The following is a 26,388-nucleotide window of genomic DNA, read 5'->3' on the forward strand; positions in this document are numbered from 1 at the left end:
ACAGGAGAGGAGCCTGATATCTAACCTGACAACAGCCAGATGCATGTCTCGCCCCGCCTAGCTCCTCTCACATACATCTGGGACACCGCTCATTGAAAGTGATTTCCCAACAGAATTTATGGTCTGGCCAATCAGGACGCAGGACGGGTGTGTCCTGCATGTGACGTAGTGGAGAAGTGAGTTCTGTAAGTCGTTCGTCTATACTTTTTTGGTTGGCTTCTTTTTTTAAAATAAGTCTGCTATGCACAATGTTGCCTTTTATCCACACATTTTCATGGCACGAACGACACTGATCATTTACCGACATTGCGCTGATTCCACTGTTGCTATATCCAAGATGTCGGATGTTCTGTTTTGTTTTTTTCCTGCGTAGCTCTCACAGCGTCACGGGTTAGCTTTGGTGTGAGTGGTTGAAATAGCACGTCGATAAAGATGACAGACAAGTGGCTTATCCAATCATATGCAAGGAGTTTTGATAAGGCCCAGCCTTCAGTAAAGGCAATTCCTATGGCTGTTTCCCAGATGTATGTGAGTGGAGCTAGGCGGAGCGAGACATGCATCTGGCTGTTGTCAGGTTACCTGATATCTGCCTTGCATTCTACTTTTAGGAATTCTAGGAACCACTAGTAAACCTGCAGATTAAGAGAAAAGTGCTCTGTTTGGAACATGAGGAACTGATGTAAGGTGGAGCTTGGCCATTTAAGGGTTTATATGTGAGAAGGAGGATTTTAAATTCTTTTTTGGATTTAACAGGAAGCCAACGAAGAGAAGCTAGGATAGGAGAGATCATTTTGAACTGTTCCGGGTTCTGTAAGCACACAGGCAAAAATTTGGCAGGAGTCCAAAGACAGGTCTGGCAAACAGATCAGAACGCGGCTCAGAGGTCTAAAGCAGAACAGGTTAGGATCAGGCAATCAGAACACGATCAGGTATGCTAGAGAACACTCACCAAAGGCTCTAATAATCTGACACTGATAACTGGTCTGAAGGCTGGTTAAATAGAGACTGAAGCAGGTGGATAAGATGAGCTATATGAGAACTGGGCGAAGATATGCAGGTGAGTAAAATGAGTGATCAGACCAGACATTAGTGCCAAGACATTTCATAAAACTGCGATTGAAACATTTTTTTTTTTTTGCGTCACGAGTCGCCTGAAATACAACTGGACCTTACTGCCTCGTAAAGAAGACATAGAAATAAAACAGATTTAGTTGGAGGATAATGGCACAGCACATTTGGATTTATTAGACTATTTTCTACATTTAATTAGCAACAATGAGCGCAAGCGCTGTGGCTGAAATATGGATAGATCTGATGTGTTTACATCCATTTAACCCTTAAAAGAAATTCTCAGATGCTTTTTTGCTATTGATGAACAGATGCATATATTTTGTGATGGAGATATTGAATCAACCAATAATGTTTTTTTTAGGAATGTGCCTGTTTTCAAACATTATGGCTTGAGATACATTAGTGGCTTTTCCCCCAAAAAACCCCAACCTAACTGAACTTACATAGAATGCAGATCCTTTTTGGAACGCTGAAAAAAAAAAATATTTTGGAAATGTAATGAACATTGTAAGTATTATGAGGATTTCATTCACAAATGCCACTTTCTAAAAAAAACAAGCCATTTTTTGCTTTCTTACTAAAAGGACTCTTCCAATTTTTCTCATCAATAAGGCACATAGACACACCAGAACATCTGGAACTTTTTCACATGCTTATCGACCTAAACATTGTGGAAAAACCCCAAATGTATTGTTACAAATTGGCTTTTCATTTTTGCAATCGTTGAATTTTTTATTTATTTTTTATTTATTTACTTTCACCTTTTTGTCACTCTCTGTATGTATAATGTGAATAATTTTTTTTTTCCTCTTTTAACTCGCATCTACATTTTTAACTGTTATGTCCTAAACCAGCCTGTATTGATATTGTTAATATTACCACATTTGACGTATATACTGTTAAGATATTACTGACGAGTTGTTTTTGGGAAACATTGCATGAACAAAAGTATTCACATATAGTAAATATACACTTTTGTAATGGTAACACAGCTAATAATTGCAACAGGGACCAGGTAGAACCTGGTGAAATGCACATGCAATCTTGGCTTTTTATGTAATACAAAGCATATTTGAAAAACAGTCATCAAGAGGTCAATCTGTAAATCTTAGCCTGAACCAGCGTGAAAATTAGCCTTGAAAATGTTTTGTGTACCTTCAAACTGAAAATACGTCCAACCACGCATTTTATTTTGATCCTTAAAGGACCATGTCCTAAAGTCTTTGGGTTTTTCTGTGGTCTAAATCACCTGATTCCTAAACTCAAGATATTAATTATAGGCTGGAGGTTCATAAATACATATTTGTTATCATAAGGTGCCTTTAAGCAAGAAACATCAACCATATTTAATGCATTAATACAGTTTGGAACAGGTTGCAATGTAGTACGTTTCTGACATGAATGCATCAAATTGAGACTGAGACATTGTTAAATTGCAAAAGAAGCCAAGTCAAACTTTTGTCGACAACAGGGAACCACACAAATTTCTCAAAAATACCCTGGAAGTCCCCACATTTAGTTTATAGACCCTGTTATCTGAGGCCTTATGCTCCAGCAGAGGACCAGTTATCTCAGAAATTAATGGTAGCAATAAGCAGCAGCAGGAAGACGCAGGATGATTAGCAAAAGCAATCAGGCGCTTTATTAGATTTATAGGAACAAAGACGCAATTCAGTTTGCTGCAGAAAAAAAAAATACAGAAAGACTAATGACTAATCTGTCCCTGAGCTTCAGTGAGTAGCAGACACTAAACTCCAAAGAGAGCAAAGCCTTTGTGGAACAATACTAAGGAGAAAATTGTTTCAGAATGAGATGGTGGAAACTGTAACAGGAAGAAGGCTGTTTTCTGAAGAAAAGGTGTTGGAGCTGAATCAGTACAAGGCATTGAAACAGCAGGAAGGGAAAATTAAGCTAAAATTAGTTGAACAACATAAAAGTAAGACAGAAAGTTCAAAAAGAAAAGAGACTATGATACAACGTATAAAATGCCAGAGTTACAGTTTTCTGTTGTTTATGTTGTTTCCATCACCTTAATATAACCGTTCTCATCTTTAAGGAACAATTGCAGAAGCAGAAGCTCGGCATGATAATTTTTTTATTAACAGCAAACACACATTTCATGTCTGTCACCAACAGTAATATTGAAGGATTAATTAATAAATGTAATTATTCACTTATTTGACTCTAGTGTACTTGGAGGGATTTTTATCAATTCTGATAATTCATATCACAAACACTAGAAATGGTACTTTCCCTCTCTGATTTGCTTTTCCCTCTTTGCTCTACCTGATGCAAAATTTCATTTTCCACTGTTGAATATTAAATGTAATGTATGAGAGGCAAGTTTTGTTTAGGTCTCTTGGCTTTTAGAGACAATTGTTTTAGAAGAAAGACTGAATGAATCTAAAATATTCATTGCGATGTATGCATAATTGCAGCTTTTATGTATAACCCAGGATTTGCTATTGAAAATATCTAATTTAATGAAAGTCCAAATTTAATCTGACATTTATGCCAATATTTGATATTGGCCTACTACTAACTGAAAATGTAAATATTTTTTCTCAGACCCCCCACCACAACCACTGCCGATTGAGTATTAATTAATGAGCCATCGGTCAGCGTGAGTGTGTGTGTTGACTCCTGGTGCCTCATAAACCACTTGATTTCCGTGCAGAGTTTGTCTCCGCAACTCACGTGCAGTCAGGCTGTTTGAGGACTGAATATTCATTAAGGTCCCTGTGGAAAACAGGAAAAGGCCCGCTGATTCTTGCCTTAAATCAGCTGCCGTCTGCTTTACAAATTGCTAGCCTTCCTTGGGCCGTAATTGGCCAGTTTCAATTAGCATCTGTCAGAGGAGACACCACTGCGGCCGAGTGCTACATAAAATACTACAGCAGGAGTTTTAATGATCAAAATATGTTAAAGGTGCTGTAACGCTACGGTAATGCCATTTGCTCAGCACTGTCACCTTCTCAAGAAAGCAATTATACAGAGTGTGTGTCTGTCTGCCTTCATTGTCTCTGGTTATATTACACAGCAGCTTCATAAATCCAAAGAGCGCTGTGTGAACTGGTGCACAAAAATGAGGTGGAGCTCTGATTAATACTATGCCACTTTTACAGGCGACAGTAGGCTGACTAACTATTAGACAAACCCCAACAAATTCTGACCTGACATACACAAATGTTGTCATTTTGTTGTTGTCAAGATATTCTAAACTAAACTTTTTGACTCTAAGAAAGCTTCATAATCATACTGTAAATCCAAACATTACACTTTGATGAGTCACACTAAAGAATTCCAGACAAAAATACAAAAAAGAAGGTTTTCTGGCATTATGACAACAAACATTGGTTTTTGCAGGTTACAATTATTGACAACTGTGAAAATATTAAACAGCATACTGACACACAAAAAAAGTAATGTTTCTTCCAGGTATTGGGAGCAGATTTCATGACATAACTGACGAGAGCTTGGTGTCTCTTGTAGAAGATTTTAAATGAATATGAAGAAAAGTAGCATAAGCAGAGTCTTATTGTTGGAATAATTGAAGAGAATCAAGGAAAAGGGATTAGTGTATATACAGTTTCTGATGCTAAAAGATGTGTGGTCGTGTTTGCTGATAGCAATTGTTTCTGTTCCAGTAGGAAAAGTCTTAAGAGCATTGGGGTGAAAAGCAGAGGAATATGGGATTTTTTTGTAAGAAGGTCTGGTGGTTTTTCAGGAAGAAGGAGTAACCAGAGGCGCAGTGAGGATATTCTTTATAGGAAATCACAAGATGAGTTTGTGAATAAACTCAATAAAACGAAGAGGCAAAGGACTGAAGGCCGATGGGATGACTGAAAGCAGGGGAGCCTTATTAGTTTCAAACCTTCTCATTACTGCCCTAAGTGGTTGAAAGATGACTAATGCTGTTGAATTTTTAGCTCAGATTCAGATTAGTTCAGACTTTACATACTGATACAAGCACTAAAGGGTTTTATCATCAAGTATATACAATTACCCCTCAATTGTCAAACATCTGGTCCTAAGCTGGTTTATATTTTAACATGTGAGAGTTACATTTTAGTTAAAAATGTATATATTATTTCAGTTAGATTGGAGCAATAAAACAAAAGATATTTTGAATTTTATTTTTATTAAATGCTTATTAGGTTATCACAGACTAAGGCTAACAACTCAGTAAACTTTTTTTTTTGTTGATATCTATACCTTTAAAGAGAAGCAAAACGGGACCTAAACTATTCGGCTTTGGTGTAGTTTTAATAGCCATAGATAATCAAGGCCAGGCGAGTGGCTTAACCTCAAAGGATCTAAGTAATAAGAAAAGTGAACTACTTTTCCTGCAAGTCTGAGCTGACTCAAGGTTCAAAACAGGATTTTTTTCTGAAAAAAAGATGTAATCGGATCTGTAATTCACCCTTTTTAGACTGTTTTTTTGTACCATCAAGTTATCTTTTGCAGCTTGTCCATCTCTCCAGGCTCAAAAACTTCCAGCATCAGAAGCGCCCTTCCTTTGCATTTTCATTTCAGGGCTGAAAGGAAGTTGTTGAAAGGCTCAACTCCGCTCTAATCCCTGACAGCAGGTTGTCCCTTGCTGCAAGTTTGTCTCCATGTCTGTCTTCTGGCAGACGATAGCTGTGTACATCATTTGTTAGAGTCTGAGTTAAATTCTATCTCTTCGTCCCAGGTGGCTTTGATCCGCCAGAAACTCTCCCTCATCTTCTCTGCTCTCCTTCTTGTGCTTGATTATGGTTTTGTCTCTTTTTTTTTCTTTCCACCTTTTGCTGGAAGTTGCCAAACTCCTGTCCTGTATGGCTTTAAAGCAGAAGAAAGGTGACAGGCAGCTGAGCTTGAAAAGAGAGGGAATCAAAGCAAAGCTCCCACCTTCTTGCTTTCCACCTATGCAGAAAAAACAGATTCATTTTCATAGCCTGAAAGAATTAAAATTAAAGGAAAAGATCACATGAATAAGTCCTCCAAGGATTTTTTTTCTTAAATCAGCATCAGATCATTCACTAAAGCTTTTTTTTTTTTTTTGTACAGTATCAATGATGAAATGGGTCATACTTTATTAAAAGAAACTAACTATTGCAATTCTTTTTTTTTTTTTTTGTGAAAGCAAAAGTCCGGTCAGCATGGAATGATCAGTGGATCATTATTTAAAGCTAAAATTAATACGTCCACAGTGATCTAATGAAATTAGCGTTAGTCAGTAAAAGATTAAAAATTATCATTTTCGTCTCGATCACTGTGTCCAGGACCGGCCATTTTTGCCCAAATAGAGTAACACCTCACTCCTGATATTTTCCGCCAGTGACGTCATGGTGCGATAAACCTAGCACCATTCTACCCGCTTTACAAGCAAAATCAATGGGAACTACTTGACACATCTGCAATCTAAAACAATTAAGATTTTGAGAAGACTTCACCATTGAAATTCACGAGAGGTATAGTTAAATTGACAATGCCCATGTGCATGGCAGTTGAATGTTGTAATACATCTGGTAAAAGTAAAAAAAAAATAATTGTTTTTTCACCTTTGCGAAATATGATCCTGCATGGACAGATTTGTTGTTGGATTGCAAACTTGAAGATTATTTGCCATTAAACTTCTGACCAGAGAAAAAATACGTAATATATAGCCAACATTTTGAAGAAGAATGTTTTCAAGATGACTTGGATAATAGAGCATTGTGACAAACACCAGAAAGAGCATTGGGACTTCATCAACAGCCGATACTGCACCATGACGTCACAAAGCGATAGGTGGCAGTATTGTCCTTTGACGAACATGGATGTATCTGGTAAAGCCAATTTAAAAGAAATTATTCTTAATTAAAAACACTTATTATTTGAACAGCATGTAATAATTGCATATTTAAAGTACTTTCAGAAGTCTGAATTCTGAATATGACTTGACTTTTCCTTTAATAATATTAAATCTTTATGTAAAATTGATAAAAATTGTTATCTCATCTCTCAACATCAAACCATTCTCCCTGTCCCTATTCATGGCCCTTTTAATCCCACTAATCCTCCACATGAGGCTTTTTTCCTCACTCTTAACTCTGGCTGTACATACAGACTGTTTTCCATTTCCCTTCTCTTATTTTACCTTAAAAATCAATTTCTCTCCTTTTAGGGGCCATTCTTCCTAGTCTTCCACATCCTGTTTGACAACCTCTTACCACATACATCCAAATTGCCTCACTCCCTTTCTTCCAGTCTCCTTTTCCTCATGGAACCTTTCGCACTCTCTGCTTCTCTTCATCTCCCTCTTATGTAAATTTTTCACAATTATTAAAAATCAATTTACTATTTGGTATATTGCAATAGAGGTGTTGTGGGATATTTAAGTAATTCCCTAAACATTCCCATTCCGTTTTTATCAACTGTGTGCATTACAGTCGAGCCACTGCTTTCAAATCCTGGATTTTAAATTATTTAATCTCTGAAGCCAAAATGGCTATTTACCTGACTCGAAGGCAGGACCTAGGCTTGATGCTGTGGCTCTGTGGAAGTGTAACATCAAGGCCAGGTTGAGGTTGGAGTTTTGCTTCAACAGAGCCACTGGGGATTTGAAGGTTTTTTTGTTTTTTTTAACACCTGTGGGGTTTTAATAGTGTTTTGTCCACCATTTCTGATGAGGGAGAGCTAAAATACAACAGGCTGCTATAATAATAATAATAATAATAGTAATTATAATAATAATAATGTATTGTTGACCTGAGTTTTTTTTTCTTTTTGACTTTTTGTTGTTAAATTACTGTTCAATAAATATTTTGTTAAAAATCCCCCCCAAAAAAACTTCCTGATCATAACCACACCCAAAAGGAGTCCAAATTACTGCTCCACATAATTTTAAGTCACATCATCTGTGCTTTACTTGTATCTAAAAAAAAAAGTAGCTTATAACTCAGAAGAGGGGGGTGTGTCTATTGAGATCGTAAACAATTATTTAGAAAGCATATCTTTTAATAGAGGCACTACACTAAAACATATAATCATTGGAACGTGTCTTTTTAAAATAGGCTCAAAACATAGAAGGAGAAATTTGTGATAGAAGCAAAGACTGACAAAACATACACAAACCACATAACAGTTTCAGCCAAACAGACATGAAAGGGGAAAGGACTATTTATCCATTTGGAGCTTCTTTGATAATACAAAAGTCATATAACCTAACTATTGAGACTACTAAACTAAATAGAAGTAATGCAGTCTGAGAGAAAGAAACAAAGCCATATTTAATTGTCTCTGTAGATTTCTTCAATTGTTCCTTCAGAGTTTAAAAAAATGCGTTTCAAAATATAATAAAAGAAAAACTCTGACATCTTTGTAAGTAGAACCAAATCCACATAAAACTTTGACATTAGTTTTACTTGGAAATAATGTCAGTCAAACCCTAATCGTGCTCTAAGTACTGTTAGATAACAAGCTTTAATGTCCATTATTGAGATTAGATCCATTAAAGGTTTTAATATGCACTGCATGACTCTGTGTAGGGAATAAATGCACTCCTTGTGCACTCTGTGGGGAACACCTGTCTCACCCATTTTTCATCCTGTTATCCAGTAATGGGAACAAAGCTACAAACCAAAGAGGTTGCTTTAATGTTCATCTTTATGGAAAGTCAAGAATGCCACAAAGATAACACATGATGTATATTTAGGGATGTCACACCCTGCAATGGTTGCTAGTGTGTGAAAGAGCAGCTTAAAGACACAACACATACATACTCTCACATACAATAGTGATTTGGGATTATCGCCTTAAACAACATGAACATTTTCTGGACTGTGAAACTGTATGAAGTATGAAGGCTAATGTCAACCTCCCAACAACAAGATTAGATCTAGAAGCTGAACTGAGAAGATGGATGTCTTCAGAGATTTCTGACTAATCCTCAGAATGCCAGTGGGGATTTGGAAAATTAAGGAAGCAGGACGATTGGATAACGTGGGTGGGAAGAGCTAAATCTAGAGAGACCTGAGAAGCAGTGCCAAATTCTTAAATTGGCCAAAAGAACAATTGCCTAAGGCTGCATTTTGTAAAGGTACACAAGCATTATAATAAAAGAACCAATTCTTCTCACTATATATATGCTCCTATTTGGTAGAATTATTAGACAGCATGTGATTATTTACCACTGTTCTTCTGATGATAGTCAGCTATATGTGTCTATAAATCCTGATACAACTAACCCTTTACATAAACTACAGGCATGTCTTTAGGACATAAAAAAACTGGATGACTCTTAACCCCTGGCTTCTGAATGCAGACAAATTAGAAGTTATTGTCTTTGGACCAGAGTCTTTGAAAAAGCTGAGTCAGTCAAATAATTTGATGGGATTAAATTGATCTCAGATAGTAAAGTAGAAAATATTGCCATTACTGTATATTTCCTCTCTGAAGCATTGCAAAAATTATATATATATTGTCCAGGGTTGGGGCTGAGAAACTAATCCATGCATTTGTTACTTCAAGGTTGGACTGTTGAAATTCTTTACTCTCAGGAAGTCCACAAATTGTGGTTAAAAGCCTTCAGATGTTTCAAAATGCTGCAGCCAGAGTTTTTATGAAAGTAAAGAGAGAGATCAGTTTTCTCCTGTTTTAGCTTATCTTCGATGCCGTCCTGTTAAATCTAAATGTAATTTAAAATCCTCCATCTCACATATACAACCCTAAAATGGCCAAGCTCCATCTTGTATCTGAGATATGTTTGTTGCTTTCGTTCCTAACAGAGCAATTAGCTCTCAATTTGCAGGGTTACTAGTGTTTCCTACAATTTCTAGAAGTAGAATAGGAGGCAGATCCTTTAGATAACGGGCTCCTCTCCTGTGGAACCAACTACCAGTTTTAGTCCATGAGGCAGAAACCCTGTCAATGTTTAAGGCCAGTTTTGACATTTTCATTTTTATTAAAGTATATCTGGTTATCCTGAGCTATCTCTATAGTTATGCTCTTATTGGCTTAGACTGCTGGAGGACATAGGGACAACTTTTCATCATTCTGCTCTTATACTATATGTATTATTCCATTCTGCAGTGTTCATTAGTTAAATCTCTAACCTCATACTCACTCTGCTTTTTCTTATCATCATAGCTTCATCTGGCCTCTCCATGTTTGGCTGTGACACCAGCGTGGAGAGAAATATCAGCTGGGCTTCTGCCATCAACACTTTTGTTTATTCTGTAGATGTTGGAGCTTGGCCTGTTTTTCAGTGAGGTCCTGATTATCTTACTGTGACTAACTGTATGTGCTCTCTTTCATTCTACGTGAGCTGGGTCGGAGCTCATCTTCCTGGCTGTGTTTGTCCTTACCTTGTATCTCTGCTTCTTTTTGTATGTCTGCTTCTGTCTCCTTGAACCCCAGTCGAACTTGCCGTGGTTCTGATGATTACTTCCTGTTAAGAGGAAGGTTTCCTCTCCACTGTTGCTACATGCATGCTTGGTGTGAGGGATTGCTGTCAAGTCAACGAGTCAATGGTTTTCTTTAGATAGAAATCTTGGAACTAATCTGATTGTAAGATCTGCCTGAATTATCTCAGGAAAATGCCTTGAGATGATAGGTCTTGTAAAGTGGCACTATATGAATAAACAGAATTAAATAGATTGTTCCTTTTTTTTTTTTTTTTTGCACATCTCTAGTATTGCTACTATTTTTGACATGTTTACTGTAAAACTGTCCACAGCTGTTATGGAGCTGTTATGGATTTTTTTCTTCTGTAGATTAGTAGAGTATTTATATTGTAAAACACTGTAAAGTACAATACTCTAATTGTTTTATTTTCCTATCTGTTATCTTTATATACTTTTCTAAGTTGCACATTGTTTTACTTCTATAATTGTAAACAACACAATCTCCCCATTGTGGAATATTAAAAGGGAATTTCTAATCTATTCTATTCTAATGTCTTCAATTTATCACCTTTGAAGTGCTTTCACTCTGAATTTTGCATTGTTAGTTAAAATTTTAGATTTGCTATCCTCTAGAAAACATTCAGATCAGCGGACCTATGTTTTATTTTATTTTTTGTGCTAAATCAGATCATTGTCGATCAAAATGTCCACCGTCAAGTATTTGCACCCTTTGTGCCAGGACACTCTGTTTCTACTAGACATTTGCTTCTTATCAGTGCCTACTTTTAGATGAGTTTGGTTTGTTCTCTCTCAGCGCCAGCAGCAAGCTGTAATCCTTATAGGCATCTGTTCCCAAGGACTGGGTTTATCTCACAGTCTCCCTTGTTTGTGGGCCTATCACATATTCTGTTGAGTAAAAAAGTATGAGAAAATAACCTATCCCCATTAGTTTAGAACAGGTAGACTCAGAGGCATAGCCAGAAAATTTTAATAGGGGCGGCCAGTCAATAACCAATGTACACTGAGGGGTGGCCATAAGCAGATAGGTGCCAGAACCTCAGGGTCAATCTACACTGTTCCAACAGGAATGAGCACAACATCCATATTTTCTAAACAAAGACAACTATATTTTCCTAAAGCTTTGCTGACAAATGGATGCATATATGTAAACATCCATGCTGCCTAAATAAAAGGTATAGTGGTCAAAATGTCTGGGGTGAAAACTTTTCCATTGTCTTTACCTACTTTTATGAAAAAAAAAAAATGTTCTGCATAAACTATATATGTACTAATATCTACATTAAATTGATTTTTAAGTTATTGAAGTAGTTATTTATCTATAAATTCACTGAAGACCCAGATGACTTTCAGAGACACATCATTTTCTCTCTACCCCGTATAACACAAAATTTAGCTCTGAAAAGAGCACCAATTCTGTATATATCAATTTTGATGTACATAATTAACCACAGTATTTTAGTTGTCAACTAATTGTTAATATATGAAAAATTCAAATGTTTAATAAGTTTCAACATTCCCCTTGAGATTGTTACTACTACCACCATCTGTATTAGAGGGGGAAAATGGTAGGGGTGGCCACAGGGTTGGCCAATAATTGGTTAAGGGTGTCCATGGCCACTGAGGGCCCCCGTCTACCTCCGCCCTTTGGTAGACTAGATGTGTATGATGTTTTTTCTCATTCTTGTAATAATTTTATCATTAAAGTCCTCCGTTATTTTCTCCATCAACATCGATTCTTAAATGTATTCACTCTGCAATATTTTATTTTTCAATTCACATAAATTGGGATACATACATGGTATCAATGATATATGAAAGCTGCTAATTTTGCTACATAGTAAAACACTTTTGCAGGGTTCCTACAGCATAAGGCAAGTTAAATTCAAGACTTTTTAAGACTTTTTAATGCCACTTGAAATAAAAATTTAAGGCCAAATTCACAAGAAACACAAGAAAAACCTGCTTGCGACAATTTAACCCAAAGGTTTAATTTAACATAAACCACTGCACTAATGTTTCAAATTTTGAAAAGCTTCCCATACAGAAAGAAAGCTAAAAACACACAAATGACAGATATATTTTAACAATTATTTAACTGAATTCACAAACTTTGTTTTAGCAGGGAACAAAACTAATCAGTTTTAAAGCCCCAACATAACCAGTGCTACGTCTTTTTTGCAGCATCTCCCAAATGTCCCGGCCGGAACAACGCTTTTATTTGTTCCGCTATCGGGACGGAACCACTAATTAGCCATTTTTTTTTTTTTTTATAAAAAAAAAAGGTCAATTTTAATGTTTTATTTAGATAACAAAAATAAATCATAATAAAAAATATTCCTTTTTATGGGGTTTTAAAAATTTAGACCTACGAAAGACTGATTTAAGACATTTTAATACCAATTAAGGCCTTAGTTTTATTTTGAAGAATTCAATGCCTTTTAAGACTTTTTAAGGACCCGAGGGAACCCTGATTTGTAAAAGGTTTGGTTAACTGTGGAACTGTGGAAAACTGAACTTCCAATATTCACCACTGTTCAGCACCAAGTAACTTTTCCTCTGATCACAGAGCAGCCAGCTTGAATGGTCTTGCAATGAATCCTGCGATATCCAAGGATAGCTAATATACACTGTACCCGTCCTTCAAATCGGGCAAAAAGAAGGACGCATTTGTAGGCCGCATAACAAACACTCATTAAACGTTGCACATGCGCAGTAGCTCCTCTGCAATGTAAAAGATATGCGGGCTTAAGCTGCTCAAGCTTACAAAAAAATTTCTTCAGAGTTGTAGTTTCTATGAAACGAAAGCTAGGATTCCTATGAAAATCAATATAATATACTTTACTTTTTCTAGATGTTTGTTAATTTGTCTTGTTGCTCTTAAATAAACAATTACTCAGAAAATAGTTTTTTATTTAAGAAAAAATATAAATTTGACTAATAGCTTCCCCATTATTAAACTGATATATTACCTTTTTTAGGTTTGTGACCAATATTGGAACATGCAAAAAAACAGATTTGCCTTCACAAAGCCTCAGAAGGGAAAAATTTATCTACAAAAAGTAAACCTGTGCATGAAATTGTTATTTTTTATAAAGTGTTTTTATAATGTTTTTCGTTGTTGGCATTCATATAAATACTGGTGTGAAAACTTTGTATACTGTACGCTTGATTGGTTTCTGGTATAGTCTATTTTGAATTTATAGCTGGAGAAAACTCTACTAGCTGCCACTGTATTTGAGCATATGAACAAAGTTAAGAAAATCTTCTAACCTAATGTAATGGTTAGAATATACAGTAGAAGTAGAAGTGGTGATTTAACAAACCAATTGGGACTATGTAGCCTTGACAGTTAATCAGGATCTTGGTTCTAATCCTGTGCTGCCTTAGTTTATGTTTTTTTCTTGAAGTAAAACGATACATGTTTCACAAGGCAAACGTTAATTTGGATCCCCTCTCTAATACTGTTGAATTGTCTCTGTAAAGTGCCTTGAGATGACATGTGTTGTGACTTGGAGCTACATAAATAAACTAAATTGAATTGAATTCACTAGCATCCAAAGGCTTTTAAAACAGCAGCCCTCATTAAAGAGTTAGATGGTTGTCTAGAATTGTGAATGTGTTGGTTAGAAATGTTAAAAAAAATATTAAAATAAAAGAAAGGAATCCAGTCAACCAGCAGAAAATGTTATGGGGAACATACTGTCAAGAATTGTAGAGTAAGTCACCAATAATGTCAAATTAAAACCTCTAACATAAAAACAACGGGCAACAAAGCTATTTATTATTAGCCATTGTAGAAAACTAATTATTTTTCATTTAAATTGTGAGGAATCTGAGAACATAAAAGTCATGCTTTCTGTTCGGTTTTTGTATCACAAATGTTTAGTTTGAAGATGATAAATCTGCTTTTTGATTCCTAATATGGTTCATTTCAGTTGGATTCATGAGTGAATGCTCTCATGTGTCCCCGGAATACGTGCATTTATTTTTTGTATTCTAAGAGTTAAAAAGAAGCTCAGAGCTCAAAGAAGAAGCTGCAGTTAAATGATGTGGGCAGACATGGAGATAAAACCAACATGAAACGGATGCATGAAAGAGCTGAGAGGAGCTTAATTCAGATTTCTACATGGCCACAGTGCATTCAGCCTGACAACCTGCCGTCATTAGGACTCAGGAAAACTCTTTGAAACTAGTGGGACTGTGATGATTTAAAATCACTTACTGTAAAGACAAAAGCCCGCAGGCAGTTCTATTTTAAAATCACAACAAAGTAAATTCTACTTTATTCGCATCTTTTTATCTACTACCACAGAAAGGCTGTATATGTTTTATTGTTTATATGCAGCAACAAGCAATATTAAGAACCAAAGGAGGGGTTTAAACTGTCATTTAATGTGGATTTTAGGAGCAAAAAACACTGTGTCTATTAATCATTCCCATTGGATTATATGGGAAAAATTAAACATATGGAAAAGTGCTTTGGTCTCTCTTTGATGCTTCATTAATTAGCAATGATTGGTTTGACAGAAATGAAGCAGCTGTAGCAGAGAAATGGGCTACTACACAGGAGAATGAAGAAAGTTCCAGGAGTTGCAAGAGAACCTTTATTTAAATCTCCAGATTGAAAGATATCTCATCTTTTTAGAAAATACTGAGAGACAAAGCATACATTGCAGAAAAACATGACAGGCTGTGATAAAGCCATAAAAACAGTCTATTCAGGCTTTTTTGAATAACATGAAAACCTGAAGAGTGAAGTCTAAGCTTTCTAGAAATGTCAAGTTTGTTCGTATTGGAAAAATAAATGAAGAACATATGGACTTTTGAATAGTATCGTTCTTCACTGTATTTTAAGCAAAAAACTGCCTTTAAAATTTCTTTAGGATCAGCCTGAAAGCCAGGTGGGTGCTTACAAAAGATGTTATTTTGAATACCTTGCTCCATGCTCCAGGCCTCATGTTAGCAACCTATTCTGTTTTTATATACATATATAAAGGTAATTTACAGCACCACATTGCAATTTTCTGTTAAATTAATACATTGCATAGAAAAAAGACTTTTCAGATATCCCAAAAAGATTACATCACCAACATAAAAAGCCACACCCATGCATGCACACGCAGGTTGTGTCAGACTTGGCATTTACTTCTATTCGTATTATATTCATTTTTATGACTAACCTGGAATCTTAACCTTAAACAAAACCTTAACAAAATTCAAACCTTAGTCCTAAACCTAACCCCCATTCCAAAAAGAGTGTGGGGGTTAATGCCAAGGTTCACGAATTGAGTGTGACAGTCATGCAGTTTGACCCGTTTTCATGCACCACACCACACATGACATTCAAAGGCATATATCCTCATTCAATACTCATTCAATATGGCTTCCAGTAGTTCGAGTAACTCTTATTGAGTGACTGAGACAATCAATCCTAGACCAATACATCAGTCTCTTTTGCCTAAATCTAACCAACCACAGAAGACACCACTCAACATAAACCAATCAGAAGCAACATAAGGCAGGTCTTAGGCTCTCTAACAATCTTCCTCAAGCAACAGCTATGACATTTAAAACTGACTAGATATCCTCCTGCCTGCTGGAAGATAACCTACCCAGTTTTGTTCACATTTAATTTGCTTTGTCCTTAGGTTTTCTGGTTAATATGTACTACTTTAAGGCTGCTATATGTTTGTTATTTCCTGTATTTATTGCAAAGCTGTGGACATTTTATTTACCTCTTCTGTTTCCCAGTTCATCCTTGTAAGTTAAGCTCATGTTAGTCTAAATGTGTTTGTGTGACAGTTATACCTCTTGTTAATATAAGCTTACCCCTAAATAAGTGGTTTTCAAAATTCTAAATCCATTAAAATATTCACACTAAAAACATTTATTTTCTTAGAGCAAACACTGAAATGAGACAGTTAGAAATGAAAATGGGTAAGTCACATAATACAGGAAATGTCTAGAAGAGTCAGGACATGAACAAGGGAGGAACGAAGGTGGCTCAGGTAGCGATGAGGGAACTGCTACTGTAAGCTGCACATCTTTCATCCGCACATCTGTCAGCAGGTGTGTTCCATTCTGATATTTTTATAAATATAATTTTGTAGGCTAAAGGCTGACTAGATATGGATTGTGTTTGATGATTATTAACTAAGCCAGGAAGTCTCTAGATTGCTGTCCAGTCTGGTATTAACGGTCTCTGTGGGTGAGGGGAGCTGTCGGTAGCGGGAGGGTCTGCTGTGAGTTCACGGGGAATGTCAGCCAGAGCTGTAGTGTGTGTGAATAAGAGAGTGAGACTTCTCCCTGCTGGACAGCGGATCACAGAAAGGTGTGTTCTAGGTAGACGGAATTTACCAGGGGGGCAGGATGGGGCCGCTGTTTTTTTTTTTTTTTTTTGTTTTTTTTGGGGGGGGCATTGGACCAAAGAATAACCAGTGATGAGACTAACGGCGTTGAAAGTAACGGCGTTACTAACGCCGTTACCTTGTTTTAGTAACGAGTAATCTAACTAATTACTTTGACTGTAACTATAACGCAGTTACCATTGCAGGCACCCCGTTACTGCGCGTTACTTAGGTCGCGCAATGAACCTTTTTTCATGATAGGACTCGTGCGCAGCTGCGTGAAGCTGACACCCCACCCACGTCAAAAAACTCTGCAAATAGACTGAATGGTTAGTGCAACGTTAGTGCAGATTTGTGCAGAAAAAAATATTGTTTGTGCTACTTTTGTTTAAGAGATATTAAAGATTTATTTTAGGTCATCCAGAGGTGCGCGCCTTGTCATGAGAGAGGGGAGGACGAGATTCCGTCTGTCAGTTGAATAGGTGGGTGTTTCTGCTGGCGGGTGTTAACGTACAGCACACACAGAGAGATGGAGAGTGAGGATGACTCCAGCAGCAAAACAGCGTTTTCCACATGGAAATACCGGTGTTACGTAGAGCTGCGTTTCCCCATCACATAACGGTTTCCTCTGCATCTCCACACAGCGCAGGCGGCACGAGTCACCGCGCAAGCGACAGGAAACGCGCATGCTCGCTAAAGGCGCGCAACAGTCGCTCTGTGCTCGCGCCACAGGAGAAGTATGGAGAGCGTGAACGATCAAATGAACCTGACAACAGCCAGAAATGATAGCCTATATGGAGAAAGGGAGAAATCTGGATGGATGGATGGATGGATGGATGAATGGATGGATGGATGGATGGATGGATGGATGGATGGATGGATGGATGGATGGATGGATGGATGGATGGATGGATGGATGGATGGATGGATGGATGGATGGATGGATGCTCTGCCTTCTCAACCTACTGTATTTTTTATTTTAAACATTATTTGATGGCCTTTGTGGCAGGGATGGAGATCCATATTTTATGTCACACACAGAGTATACATCTAGATAGATAGATAGATAGATAGATAGATAGATAGATAGATAGATAGATAGATAGATAGATAGATAGATAGATAGATAGATAGATAGATAGATAGATAGATAGATGTTGCAGTATCTATAACAACCCAAACACACAGGATTTCAGAATTAGACATCCCCAGATATTAATTTCATATACTCACCAGATCTGAATGTCCTGTTATAAAACTTCACATCGCGTTCCCCCTGATGTCATTTACGTTGAGTTGCAATAAATGCTAAACTGTCTGCAGGTTCTTGTCTTTGTCGTCCTCTCTATTCAGCTGGCTTTGGAAACACACGGCGAGAAGGTGGGGGCTGGGTGGTGAGGTTTACGGGGGCGAGAAACGCAAAAGTAACGCAATAGTTACTTTTACTAGTAACTAGTTACTTTTATTGTGGAGTAACTCAGTTAGTAACTCAGTTACTTTTTGGGAGAAGTAACTAGTAACTATAACTAATTACTTTTTCAAAGTAACGTGCCCAACACTGAGAATAACACACACACACACACACACAAAAACCTAGGATAAGAGTGTTTTGTATTACAAATGAGTCATAAAGCCTAGTTTGCACACTTCTGATCGAAGACAAAAACTGTGATCATTTCTCAGCACAGGTGAAGCTCAAGCTGCTTGCAATTTCTAAATATTTGTAGTAAATTGTCCTTTTAAATTGGTTCAAGGTACAAATCAGTAAAAGTCTCTTCTTTCATTGCATATTATCATTAGAAATGTATTTACTTACACTGCAAAAACAAATTTTTAAAAAGTATATATAATTTATTTTTTTTTTACAATTGCATCTGCTAATTGCATACATTTTGCTATGTGTGTTTTCAGTACAGTCTAGAACCGCCTCTAACTCTTGTTATTTTCTGAAACTTGGCCACTCTGAAATACATTTAATGCCCTGTCACACCTTGATGATTTAGCCAGTGTATGCCTGACTTATGAAAAATCTGGCAAAAATACTGGCATAAGTTGGAAAAGTGGGGAGGTGGTGGCCGAGTGCTTACTGCATAGAGCTTGGAATCCTGAGGTTCTGAGTTCGAGCCTCACAGGTTGCCAAAGACCCTTAACCCCACACTGCTCCCCGGCCGCCGCACAATGGCAGCCCACTGCTCTGCAAGGTGTTAAATGCAGCGGGTTCATTTCGTTGCTCTGTACTTGTGAAAGTGTATTGACAATAAAAAAGCTGGGGGAAAAAAATGAATAAAAAATAAGTAATGAGTCAGTTTTGTAGAAGTTATGAGCATGCTGAAGCACACTGGCACGCATCAATATACAGCAATATGTCAATAAATGTATGCTCAAAATGTATCGACGTATGCCAGCATATGTATGCTCATATGTGGGCCAAAACTTACAGGTAAGTTATTTGATGGTTGACATACGTGAAGTGTAAGTTACTCATAAGTCTTGGTGTTTAGCTTATCCAAAACCTAAGAGTAACTTGTGCATAACTTATGCGTAATTTATCAATAACTTATCTATAATGCATATCAACGTATTTTAGAACGTATTGTATTCGAGATGACCGGTGAAAGTGTTTCTAACTTACATCTACTTTTAATGGTATATTGGCAGCGTTTAGGTATAAGGGGTTCACAAGAGGAAACTGTCAGTTTTCCTCCAGACTTCATCCCCATCATAGGGTGAGCAAAAAGGTGAGTGTGAAGGATCCTCCATGTGTTCACACCCAAGGCCACAACCAACAAACTTCCTAACAGACATGATGCTGAATCTACTGTGACTGCAGATCTTCTTTCTTTTCGTTTTTCTTTTTTATTTATTCTATTTATTTTGGCGGGTGGCAAACAGCAGCTAGGTTAATACCAGGATCAAATAAATTTTTTTAAATAAGCCCAGGTGCATTACTTCCCCCCTCAGGGCAATGGCTCATGACATTTAATGGTTATTACGCTGCCATGCGTTATGCATAAGTTAGACTGTCGTTGGACATAAGTTCTGGTCTCGTTATGAATACTCTATGTATACGCCTGAAATTGAAAAAATACATAGAAAGTTCAGTGTATGCCAGCGTTTTAAAAGGTTCTGTGACGTCAGCATACGCTGGCTAAATTGTCAAAGTGTGACAGGGGCTTTAGTAGCCATGTGCTTATGTCACTGTGCAAAGCTTATTTGCCAACATACATTTCAAAACCCAATGCTGAGCTAAATAAGTAAGCCCAGGGGGACAAAGAGGTGAGGCCACAGTTTTTCTCAGAAGCCTAGAGGGTCATGGCTCAGTGGGGAGTAGTGGTGAAAAACGGCAGCGCTGGCTGCCACGATGCTATTCGGGGACAGTGTTTTGTTGCTCTGACAGTGGCTTTCAGCAGCTTGGACTTAAGGAACGGGCAGGCTGTGGGCAGCAAGTCGACTCAACAAGAAGGACTTTTGCATCTCAAATTCTCCCTGGGGACCTCACAGTTAATCCAATAAGAGGGGCAGTAGTTTTTGACTGAGGGCCAATCAAAGGGTCTGTTGTCTAGACTCCAAGCTTACAAACTTCTTCTACAAAAGGACTAAAAGAAAGGGGGCAGCACCAGCTTTTGACCAGAAAAATCCAGCACTAAAAGGCAGGGCTTCTCAGCATGGAACTCAGGTTATTTGTTCCTGTTCCGATGCAAGTGGACTTCAAAAGGGGCAAAATGACAGCTACTGCTGTCCTGAAATAACCTCGTGTTTGACATCAAAGCTGCAAGGCAGACTGGGAGCTATAGATACTCTTTTTTACAGCCTTCTGGTACTACAGATGTAATGTAAGCTCCAATGGATGGGAAATTATTTGAGTTCAGCAGCTGCGATTCTTGCAAAGTATGTAACCATTGACGGAATTATTTTTTATTCTTTTCACCTTGAGAACAAGAAGAGATTTTTTGGTCCATGCAGATTATAAACAAGCTCTATAGAAATCAAATGATCCTGGATAGAAATTAGCAGTTGTTGACTTACTCTGTCAACATATTCTCATTATCAGTTCGTATGAAATCGTACGAAAAGTTATGCACACTATTTTGTACGTCTTGGACGTTTTTCCTCAAAAAACCAGATCAGTGCGCATGCGCTGGCAGACAGAAAAAAAAGCAGATCCGCGGACGGACGTAAAACTGGGAAAAACAGTGCAATAATAATTTGTTCATGTCTCTAACTACCTTGCTTGCTGTGTTATATCTTAGGGTTAGGGTCAGGGTTAGGGCTAATTTTAATTTATATTCTATGTTCTTGAATGGGGCGCAAGATGTACATGCGCATACGACAAAAAAAACGTCCAAAACGTACGAAATTACGGTGCATAACTTTTCGTACGATTTCATACGAACTCATAATGAGAATACACTGACTCTGTAGAGTGTACAGACTTTGTTTGGAAGAAAAGCAGCAAGATGCTTGTTTTTTTGTTTTATTTATTCATTTTAAATAAATTTTCACAATCTGCCGCAGTCAAAAGTGGGAAATTGTTTAATTTTGTGTGGCACAGAGATACTGTATATGTCAAAAATTATCTTTACAGATCTGCTGACCCTATGTGGTTGGAGCTCCTCTATGCGCAGTCTGTGTGACATGGAAGAATTTACAAAGTCGGATGCAACCAGTGTGACCTAGACTTTATGTTTATAAAACAATTTAAGATGAATGTGCATGATTAATTAGAAATTGCTGTGAAAGCCATCAGAAGACAACTCCATAAAAGGATAGAAGTGGTCAAATACAATACTAAGGTAGTTATGGTGTTCAGTTTGTAAGCTTTAAGATTTCTATGGTGTGCCAAGAAAATTTTCCCCACAAACAAATCTCCTGAGTTTTCCTACATGTTTGTCTGAAGCTCCAACAAAACCATGAAAAGACGTTAAAATAGCTTAATGTTCTGTGATTTGGTTGGCTGGTTTTCTATTTTTGCTATTAAAAAATAATAAAGTGGTCTGGAGTTAATTTTGATAAAAGCAATAATCCCTGTTATCTGATATCTGGAGATCAAAAAACACCACTGTGGTGAGCGACACCTTCAAATCATTTCCTTACATGGAAAGCAACACTGGTCACCAAAAGAAAGTTGTGTTAACTCCTAAATGGGTAATAATGTCCATCTAACAGTCCTCACAGTACTCATAAAACTAATTGTTATTCTAGCTTCTGGGTGGTGGTAGTCTCCAGCACTTTTAAAACCTATTAACAGCAGACCAACTGCTATGTTGTCCATAAAGATGTTCCATGCCAATCATGTCAAATTCTTCTTTACTTTGGTCATTATAAAAGGGAATTTTAAGGGAAATATAAAAAATATTTGCTGCAGAAAATGTCTTCAGTTATTACACTATCTTTATGTGTAACAAATGTTAACCCCAAAAAAGTAAAGACTGTTCAATATCATTCTGAAAACAGCTAAAAAATGTAGATAGTACTGCCATTTATGCCCTTGCATCCAACACTGTTAGTCCTCATGTTAAGAGTTCATACCATTTTTATGTTTGCTGATACATGGATTTCTTGATACGTTTTACTTTCACATGCATTTCTTTTAATATTTCCTGTTCTTTATTACATACCACAAAAACATCCTTAAGGAATTGCCCAACAGAGTCCTACTACATTTAAAGCAGAAGCTTTTAGTTTTATCAGTAATAAAGCCATTTTCCACTGTATGACTGCACAAACGCAACAGGTATTGCTGTACATACACCTTTGTTCTCTTTAAATTTGTAAAATATGAAGGAAAGAGGAAATGTAGTGTGCTTGGGTTGCTTCATGGTGACAGGAAAGCTCCCAGGATGCGACATTTACAATCAGAACGGAGACAGCAGCTCAGCTGCAGAAACACAGAGTAGAGTTTGCGTGTGTTTCAGAGTGTACTTTTGGGCTCTAATTGGCAGAACCTTCTGTCAATCATGAATCAGGAAGGGTGGTCACACCTGACTTCACAGGCTTGATTGACAGGCCCAAGGGACCAATCACAGATCCAGACCAGGCTCAGAACACATGGAGAAAAACTGTCCATCTTTCTGTAGCTACACAGTAGTCAAAATTGAGCTTTCCAAACTGCTTTTTGTTTATATCTTTTTAAAGGAGACTGAACTTTTTATCAACCGTCTCTCCAGCATCCGTTCATTCATCCCCCTGTATTTCCTTTATGTTGCTTCATCTACCAAAGACCTTCCTGCATATAAATGAGTGTGGATAGAAGCGTTGAGGACGGAATGTAGCTCTTAAATGAAATTTGCCATGTTCGTAAAAGGCTTTTACTGTAATGCTGCTCTAATGGCTTTTGTCTTTGTGTGACTGAGTGTGAGTGGATTTGTGGCTTTTGAGATAGAGGCTGATATCCTGGAATAAAAAGACCAAAGAAAGAGCCGGACACATTTGCCAGATGTCACAGAGGCAACTTTGTCACATTTATCAAGTAATTTGACAAGATGCAATTCAGATGCATTTATTTATCTAGAGAGCTTTTGGGGTGAGTGTGTTTTTATAGTATTTATAGTTAAATACATGTACATGTTTTGCTGCCTAAGTTAAAACATTGGGTAAATAAAACATATCCTCTTCCAATTATTTGATTTTTCTGTATTGATCAGGACATTTCTTTTTAAATAGAAATGGTTTATAATTTAGATACATATTTGTGATTAGTCAAACAAATGTTACTCTAAAATGAAGAAGGGGTTTGTAAAAAGCATGCATTCTTATTAGTTGCATTGGAAATCACAAGATTAGGGTTATACCATTAGTAGTCACCTACTCTTAATTCATCAAGTCATTTGCCATTGTGATCTATCACTATAAAAGCATGTTTACTACTTTGGAGATTGCATTTGAATTTACAAAATTGTGGAATGGAAAGATATCAGGAGTTACCCTAAAAGACAATTGTTGTTTGACCTCAATGTGGAAAAGTATATCATATTGTAGGGAATGTTAAATCTGTTTTCCTTGAAAACTTTAATCAGCAATATTTCTTTATATGAAATGTAATATTAGATCTATATATATTTTCATATATATTTATATATATATGACACACACACTTCATCCAGCTACCCTGTGGGGACCCCAAGGCATCACCAGGCCATCTCAGAAAACCTAGTCCATCCAGCGTGTTCTGGGCATTTTACGAGGCCTCCTCCCAATGGGACATACCTGGAACACCTCACAAGGGAGGAAACCAGGAGGCATCCGAAACAGATGCCCGAGCCACCTTAGCTGGCTCCTTTCGATGTGGAGGAGCAATGACTACACCGAGCTCCTCCTAGGTACAGTAACTGAGCACCTCATTCGATCTCAAAGGGTATGCCCTGCCACCCTGCGACGGAAACTTCATTCGGCCACTTGTATTCGCGATCTTGTACTTTCGGTCATTACCCAGATCTCCTGACCATAGGTGAGGGTGGGAAAGTAGATCAATCGGTCAATCAAGAGCTTTGTCCCCAACTAAGCTCCCTCACCATGACAGTCTGATACAGCGACCACATCAATGCCGACGCTGCACCGATCCATCTATTGATCTCACACTCCATCCCTGCCTCACTCGTGAACAAGACCCAGGGATACTTGAACTCCTTCACTTGAGACAAGGACTCTCCACCGAGCTGAAGAGGGAACATGGATCACTCCAACTCCATGTCTGCAACCTCCCTCAGGATCTGTGAGAAACTCGTCCGGAGGTGGGAGTTGAAGACCGCACTAACAGAGGGATCCACCACACTTTCCCATCAGACACTCACTACACGTATAGGGCTGCCAGGTCTAACCGGCTTCCTCCCCTGCCAGCAGATCTAGCTCATCACCAGGTGGTGATCGGTTAATAGCTCAGCCCCTCTCTTCACCCAAATGTTTGAGACACACGACAGACATATACACAAATACAAAGTTGATCATCGACCTCCAGCCTAGGGTGCCACGTGCACTTATGGACACCCTTGTGTCAGGCTCCTTCTCCCCCAGGGAGGTGACATTCCAAGTCTCTACAGCCTGAAGCTGTGTGTGCACACTGGGCCCTCAATGCACCCCACCTCAACCGCCACCCAGTGCTCTCCGCACCTGACCTCAATGGATCCCTGTGTGGGTGGTGGGTCCACAGGAGGGATAAATATTATATATTTTTATATATATTTTGTTTTTTAATCTTACCTCCGAGAAGAATTACATTTTGGCGTAATTTACTAAAATTGTTGATGTACATTGACCATAATGCAGCAGTTTTGGGGAACACCAAAAAGCAGCATGATAAAAAAAAAAAAAAAAAAAAAAAAAAAAAATGTGCTGGAAGAGAGTTGATTGTAGTTTGTTTTGTAGTCTTGCGATCAGGACACCTTACAGTCACTAAGTCAAACCTAAATGTTTATGTATCACGAAAAAAAACAAAACAAAACTGTAGTGCTAAAGCTGACTGTTAAAGGTGACTATTCCCTGGACAGTTGAATGAAAACAAAAATCACAATCAGATAACATTCATCAAGTCAGGCAATTGATGTTTTTGCTTTTTATGTAATGAACTAGTATGGCCAAATGCAAAACTTAAAAAGGATAAATACAGTTTTTCCTTACAAAACATGTGCTTTTTCTTTCTTTCTGTAAAAAAAAATACATTATTATTACAGGAAGAAATATGGCAGTGATGAAGAACCTGGAGTTGATTCAAAATTAATGACAGACAATAGTCAGTAATAAACTAGAAATTGTCGGCCATTAAAAACAGCGAGGTGTTTCTTATTATTTATTATCAAGGCGTCGGCAGTCAACCATCTTCAGCCTCAGCTCGACGTTCTACCTTCACCTTTTGACAGAATAATTAATGTGCCTTAATGCTTTCTGAGAACCCCCTCTTTTAATTTGGCATGAGGTAATTGGAAAGGGAAATTGTGTTTTGTGACAACAGATCCATTAAACAGCAGTCATTTAGATATGTATTGTAGTTGTGTATGAGTTATATAAGAAATAAACATACTGCTGCTGCATGTCACCCTTCCTCAATACAATAATAAATAAATCTGCAAGGTAAAAAGTGTCCCTTACTCTAAAATTCCAACCATATAGTGTAGAAGACAATTTAACAATATATTGTGTTGAAAGAGCTTTCAGTTTACCTATAAAGTTTGTCGTATCTAAACAGCAACCATAGCAATCTTAAATTATTATATTACAGTGTTACACTAACAATCATCTTTGAGGAAACACTGGTAAGCAAGTCTTTAATTAGTTTTATTATTGTTTTTTATGTCTAAGTGGACCTTAGATAAATAAATTAAAACAAACAAATCTATTAATGATCTTTTACACTGCATCAACTTTCATTTGATTTGATTAAAATTCAATATGATAGATCAACATTAAGTTGTCCATATTTGGTAGGGAAGAAGGTAAGAAAAATGTCTTATAATAATATTTTTCAGTATAGAAATCGACAAGCTGTGGTGAATTAAGTTTTACACTTTCACACAAAACAATTAGGCTTATTGTAAAATTTTGCCTGTTCAGCATGATGAATTAAAAAGATTTAATGAAGAAGCTAATAT

The sequence above is a fragment of the Cyprinodon tularosa genome, unplaced genomic scaffold (assembly GCF_016077235.1).
Source record: "Cyprinodon tularosa strain WSP-4 unplaced genomic scaffold, ASM1607723v1 ctg122, whole genome shotgun sequence".
Lineage (NCBI taxonomy): Eukaryota > Metazoa > Chordata > Actinopteri > Cyprinodontiformes > Cyprinodontidae > Cyprinodon > Cyprinodon tularosa.